Source organism: Otolemur garnettii, unplaced genomic scaffold, assembly GCF_000181295.1.
Source record: "Otolemur garnettii isolate 467f Iridium unplaced genomic scaffold, OtoGar3 scaffold00092, whole genome shotgun sequence".
NCBI classification, from domain to species: domain Eukaryota; kingdom Metazoa; phylum Chordata; class Mammalia; order Primates; family Galagidae; genus Otolemur; species Otolemur garnettii.
In genome coordinates, this window is record NW_003852487.1 from 6,077,106 (window position 1) to 6,083,656 (window position 6,551).

Consider the following 6,551-nt stretch of genomic DNA (forward strand, 5'->3'; position numbering starts at 1 on the left):
TTTTTTCCCCCACATTGTCCCCAAACCCACCTAGCAGAGGGGGCCCCATACAGCTTGCAGAAGTGCCCTGAGCACCAGCACCCCCCCCCAGGGAAACACATAGGGGGATTCTCAGGCGGGATTTTGTTTTTGCATAGCACAACTGGGAAGGTGTGTGCACACTTCACATTTTCCCACCTGCAAACTGTGCATGTGTTTGCTTCTTTGTGTGTCTCTGTGTAATTCTGATACACAGTAAAATAAATTTAAGTGAAAACATGATTGAATTGAAATATATTCATAAATAATAAAATTCACAGTTACTTAGAAAATCAAATACAGTAATAAAATGAAATATAGTTATGATGACAAACATTGAAAAGGCTGTTTCTGAGGACTGACATGAAAGATATGACAGTTGAAGGTCACAGCCAGGTGATGCCTCGGAGCACCCATCGTATCTGGCTAAGTAGACCCACAAAACCCAGTAAAGAGCCGAGTGCAGAGTGGGGCTGGTATGAGGACAGGACCTGCTGACTCATGTCCTCCCGCAGCTTTCATTGCAGCTCCAGAGACCTTGACCCAGAAGTAGAAGCTGTTTGGCCTCCTCCATTTGAGAAGCTCGTGCTCTGTAGTTACTACTGATGCTAAAAGGCAGAGACAGAAAAGCCACTAACCACAGAGGAGGTGGGGGGGGGGCTCAGACTGGGGCCCTGCTTGCTTTCTACAGGGTGAAGCCAGAGGCAGGGGAGGATGATTACCGAGTCCACCCAGCTGGGCAATCTTGGCCACTTTGGCTTCCAGGAGTCACTTGTCCGGTGAGCTAGTTGGTGAAGGGTGACAGACCCTGCCTCTGGCTAGTCAAGGGAAGGACAGTATTCAAAGGATGTGGGCAGCTCACAGAATTGAAGGTGAGCTGAACTGAAGCTCCTCCAAGGTGGCCACTGGAGCTCAGCCAGGCAGAAGTGCGGGGGTCAGAGATGGGACAGCACAACACACGGTCACGTGTCGCGCTCCTACCTACACTCATCCAGGTTCCCGGAGAGAGCATCTGGTCAGCCAAGCTCAGGTTTTGAGTACAGCCGTTTCATACCTTTCCCTGGGAAGGGTGGTTTAGGGGCAGGAATGTGCCCCTTGAAAAAGCAGGCACTATGACCCCTAGAAGGAAGGGAATGGACAGAGGGAAAAGTAGATTCTTACAGGAATGCAGAGGGCTGCCTTTGTTTATCACAGTGATCAGACATTGTGTTCCTCCAGGACAGCTCTGGGGGGTGTCAAATGGCCCTGATTTTGCATGTCTTCGTGCAGCCTAGCCCAGAGAAGGGCCATTCCACAGCCCCATGCCTGTCTGCCTGTTCACCTGAGGAGGGCTGTGGGCATACACAAACAAGGGCGCTCTTTGGAACCTTGTGGAGGAAAGCGTTGAAGACGGCAAGATGGACACACAGTCATGGCTCTAAGCGCTGATATCTCACAGGTCGGCACTCTGTGGACACATTTCTAAAATAAGTTCCACACATCACTGCCTTAAACGGAAGATAGTATGACCTCAAGTTAATATTTATTTTCTTCGATGGCTCCAGACCCATGACTCACTGAACAATAAGGCAATAGGGCTCTTGGACCCAAGGAAATAGCTCAGTGCTATGGGGCCCTTGTCTGCTGGACTTTGTGGGTTCTGAGATCTGCTGTTTACTTTCCAATCTCTTCCTGCCTGTTCACTGCTGCCCAGGTGCCTGTCCTGCAACTGCTTTCTACCTTCCATTGTCTATGGCTTTAGCCATCATATGGCTGAACTTTTTAGAACACACTGCCAAGGAGAAGCAGGCTGTGGGTGTGAGGGTGCACTTGTGCGCGAAGTCTCAAGTCTGACTATGGCCATCCAGATGTATTTTGGAATTTGAAGTGTACTAGTGAACTGGGCTTGCTGGCTATCTGGCCACAACCCTGTCATGTGCACACATGTGAGCACTCTGGCTGGCCCTGACTCTTGTTAGCCAAAATGTTAGATCCGGGGTGTGGGTGGGGACAGGGTGCACTGCAGTTCTCATATCAGCTGACATTTACTTTCCTGAGGCGAATGAACATTACGGGGAGACGCTATCTGGACCTGACCACATACTTTGTCTAAGTCAGTAAGAGAAAAGAGCTTGGGGTCTATTTGCTGGACTGGACACCTACATAATTCCATGCTCCCCAAAGGACAGGCAGGAAGCTTCTCTTTGCACCTGGGGAGCATGAATGTGTGGTTTCGCAACTGACCCTTTACCTGGAAAAGAAAAATGGAATCAAGTGAAGCAATTTGATATCTACTAAGATATTATCTTAATTATGAACACTAGCCAAGAGTGTTTCTTTAGGACCGTTAATTCTATGTATAATAGGTTTAAAAAAAAAACAACAAATATCCAACAGCATGGCACTGACTACATTAAATAATGGAACACCCTGGAACCTTTGCATACCACACACTGGCACAAAAACATGCTTAGGTAATGATGTTTACTGAAACGAGAAGAATGCAAAAATTGTAGAATAGACCAGAATAGATACATGATTCAGCACACAAGACAGCTCTGGCTTCTCACCATGTGACATGACAATTGTGGAGCCAGTCTGGGGATGGGCAAAGGATTCTACTGTCAGGCAACAGTGGCATCTGGACCAGATTTCCGAGGGTAACACCATCTCCTCCCCACTCTGCCTTTGTCCTCAAACCAGAGCTCTAACCAGCTTTTTAAATGGGAACCAACCAAGGCCAGGAATGAACAAGAACCTGCCACCACACAGTAGGTATCAATAAAGAACTATTGAATGAAAGTTGCTGCCCCTATTTGGAGGCTGAGTAAGAGATCTGACACATTTCACTTCCCTTTATAAAATACTTACCAAAAATGTCAGCCCAATAACAAGGCATAAGTTGATTAATTACAGAATTTAACATTTTTATTTTTAAAAGGCAGCATAAAAGAGTGTCTTTATAAAGGCTGTACAAAACCTGTCACTTTCTTTGTCACACAGATTGACTTGTGTGAAATGTAGCCATTTAATGAAACATTGGCATTTCCCAGACGTAAACTCATTAGCAAATGACAATCGGAATCAATGTTCTAGATGTGCACATTTATTTATATGCTTAATCATGAATATAGACCATCTCTCTAGATGTATAAAAAAATATACAACATGAGGTGCCAATTTATTTCTAGAAGTTCATGATCAGGTGGTCAGAGCAAGGGAAGAAGAGAAAAACTTTAAATTATGGTCCTTTATGCTTAGAGACCTTTGTCCTGCAGGCACAGGGGACACGTTTGGCTGAAATAATGGCATAATGTGGATGAAAATGAAAGAGTAACTTACACTGATTTGCCCAGGAATGCTCAATTCGGTGCTTCAGAGGAAAGCATGAGAACCAAGTGTCTTTAGGGCAGGTGTGCTTCTAGAACAGAGTGGGCATCCTCCAGTGTGGAGGACAGGCCTGTGGCAGGGGACACGGGGTTGCTCTCCCAGACACCTGCAGTATGGCCCAGCCCCTCCAAGACTTCACTGAGGACCCCAGCCGCCTGCACTGGAATAAACTGCTTGAGCCAGATTCCTCTAACACCTCTCAGGCTGTGTCCTCGGTGCCCTTTGGTGAGCTGCAGATCCATTAGGTCTCACAGGAGTTGATGATGGCTCCCTACCCTTCCCTGCATGGGTTTTGTATCTCATCTCCAAGAGCCTCAGTTTCCCTCTACGGAATAAAACTCCGTCTTGCCCACAGAGCTCTTCTGAGGCTGACTTTATTGGCAAGCCTATGACTCAGACCCAAGAGGAACCAGCTGGGAGGCTCCATGGAGGCATTACTGGTGGTCTCCCCAAATGTTCCTTCTGCTCTACTCCCTGACTTTCCAGTAGAAATGTTCCTCTTCCTCCTTATGTGTATTGGTGTTTTAATCAGTTCTGCCTGGCTATTAATTCCCCCAAACAAACTCACATTGAAAATTCTCGGTACTGCGGAGATCTGTGAGGTTGGCCGTGCAGGGCTGAAGCAAGCGGAGCGATCATGTCGCACAAACAAATTTAATATTCAGACAATATGACGATGAGGAGTTCGAGTACCGGCATGTCATGTTGCCCAAGGATATAGCCAAGCTGGTCCCTAAAACACATTTGATGTCTGAATCTGAGTGGAGGAATCTTGGTGTTCAGCAGAGTCAGGGATGGGTCCATTATATGATCCATGAACCAGAACCTCACATCTTGCTGTTCCGGAGCCCACTACCCAGGAAGCCAAAGTAATGAAGCTGCCAAGCCACTTTTCAGCCTGAAGCTTTAAACAGCTGTCCTTTCTAACATCTTTCTGATAACACTATTACATTGCCTTCTTGTTTCTCACTTTCTTCAATACACTGTTTGAATGTGCTGGTTACTGCTTTACTTCCTGAGTAGAGCCAGTCACCACAGCCCAGCCAGATGAGGGCCACAGCCTCAGGGGAGTGTGGCCCCAGAGCCACCTTATGCTCTGTGTCCAGAATGCACTTGGAGATAGAGGGAATATCTGAGCATAAGACCATGGCTGTTACAGGGATTCTGTGAATTTGATGTTTTGTTTTTTCCTGCTGGGTGTTTTATGTGTGGTGACTTGCGGATTTATTTCAATGTATTGGAAACTTTCCATTTTATTCAAAAAAATCTGTTTCATGTTTAAAAGTCTTGATTAAAGAAGTTTTTATAATCTTAAAAAAAAAAGAAAAGAAAATTCTCTACTGCACTGTATACCTTTTCAGGAAGCACTGTGTATGTTACTTTTCCAAGTCTGGTGATAGTTTATGAGTCAAACAAGGATAGTTCCGAGTCCAGAGGCTGCCCCAGTTAGGAAATGTCTCAAGATGAGGTTTTGTGGAAGCCACCAGCCTTAGGGCTCTCTTGAGACTATCTGGAAATTCTCATGATTTTGAACAAACAACTCTGTGCTTTCTACTTGGCTCCCCCAGAAAGGCCACAGTAAGGGTTTGTGTCCTATGGTGATTTGTTCTGTATTTGATTCCCTCCATGGATGCTGAGCTCATAATCTGCCATTCTCAGATGACTCTAAGAAAGTCTTTCCCTTCTGATGAGCCAGACTTTCCCTTCATGTGCTGGTCCTGATTCTGTTGTCTGTTCCAATATGGAACATAATTTTTACCACATTTCCCAAGGGAGTCTGATATAACCCAAGATTGTGTATCAGAACCACTGATCTGGATTATATAACCCAAGGGGTTCTCAAACTTGGGTTTATATAATTTCAGGAACCTAAGATGCTTTAAAAAATACTGGTGCCTGGGTCTGGCCTCCAGGGATTCTGATTTGATGGGTCTGAGGCATGGCTGGGCCTGGGGAAAGCGGTGCAGCAGGTTCTGCTCACACGGGCTCACATTCCTGGAGTAGCCCAGCCCAAACCCCGGTCAGTAATGTTTGAATCGGGGTAGCACCTTACACTTTTATTATACTTTCAGGTATATTATGACTTGTGATTTCCTATAACAAGGACATTTTAGTATTCTGAACCTCATTTCCAGATGAGGAAACTGAGGCCCCGAGAGGGGTAAATGACAAGCCCCAAATCAAAGAGCTGGTGGATGCGGCCCTACCCCCTCCACGGTGTGGCGCTGCCTCCAGTTCACACCGTTGCAGACTCGACCCACGCTCCTGTCCCGATCCCTGCGCCTCTCCCCTCTGCCACGGGTGCTGCTGCAGCTGCGGAGACTGTTCTGAGTGCATGGCTTGGGGTGTCAACATTGGGACGGTGGTTTCAGTAGTGTACATGTTAGAATTACGCGAGGAACTTTTTCAAAATGCACCGTCGCTGGGCCTTACTCTATCTGCCAAGTCAGGATATTCTAAGTGGGAGAACCCCCAGGGGATTCTGGAACTAATTAGAATTTCTATTCCGAACGCCCCAGCAAGCAAGGCCTGGAGTCCTCCCTGGCTGTCCGGCACAGTGGACTGCACTGCCCCCTAGTGGCCCCGGCGGGACCAGCGCTGACCCAGCCTTTCGCCCTCACCCTGGTTTAGATGAGGCCAGTGTGGCTGGAGCCAGTAGGGTTCCCCACAGCCAGGCTATGCCACAAATACTCTCTGCTGGTGAATCCAGCCAGCGTGTCTTCTGGCCCCATATGCTGGAGGTGGCGGGTTCAAACCCAGCCCCGGCCAAAAACTGCAAACAAACAAAAAAAAAATAGTCAAAGCACAGTTAATTATTTCTGAGAAGCACTAAGTCAGTTGACATTTAGGAAACCTGAACCTTAAGTCAGAGTTGAGAGTTTAGGGATAAAAGCCTCCAAAAAGATTTACAAAGTGTATGTGATGCCCCCGGAGATGACTTACTCCTTCCTTAGTCTTAGGGAGTTGAATAAAGATGCCGATAGAGAACTTTAAATCCCTCACTCACTTGTGACAAAAAGTGACATTTTAGCCTGGTACTCTTCTTGGCTTGGTGGGTGTAATCCATACACAGACACTTGCTGGACACTGTGGGACAGAAGACTGGCCCAAGGCACTGTGTCCTTGCTGAGGACACTTAGCAGGAAGGAGAACTACATATTCCA

At 46.8% G+C, this 6,551-nt stretch overlaps 1 pseudogene across 1 annotated transcript; it reads left to right on the forward strand.

Moving 5' to 3' along the window:
• The first annotated feature begins 4,024 nt into the window (after positions 1-4,024).
• On the forward strand, positions 4,025-4,696 carry LOC111727068 (annotated as a pseudogene). Its single transcript, XR_002774699.1, has one exon. The product of XR_002774699.1 is annotated as a cyclin-dependent kinases regulatory subunit 1 pseudogene (transcript).
• Positions 4,697-6,551: the final 1,855 nt, after the last annotated feature.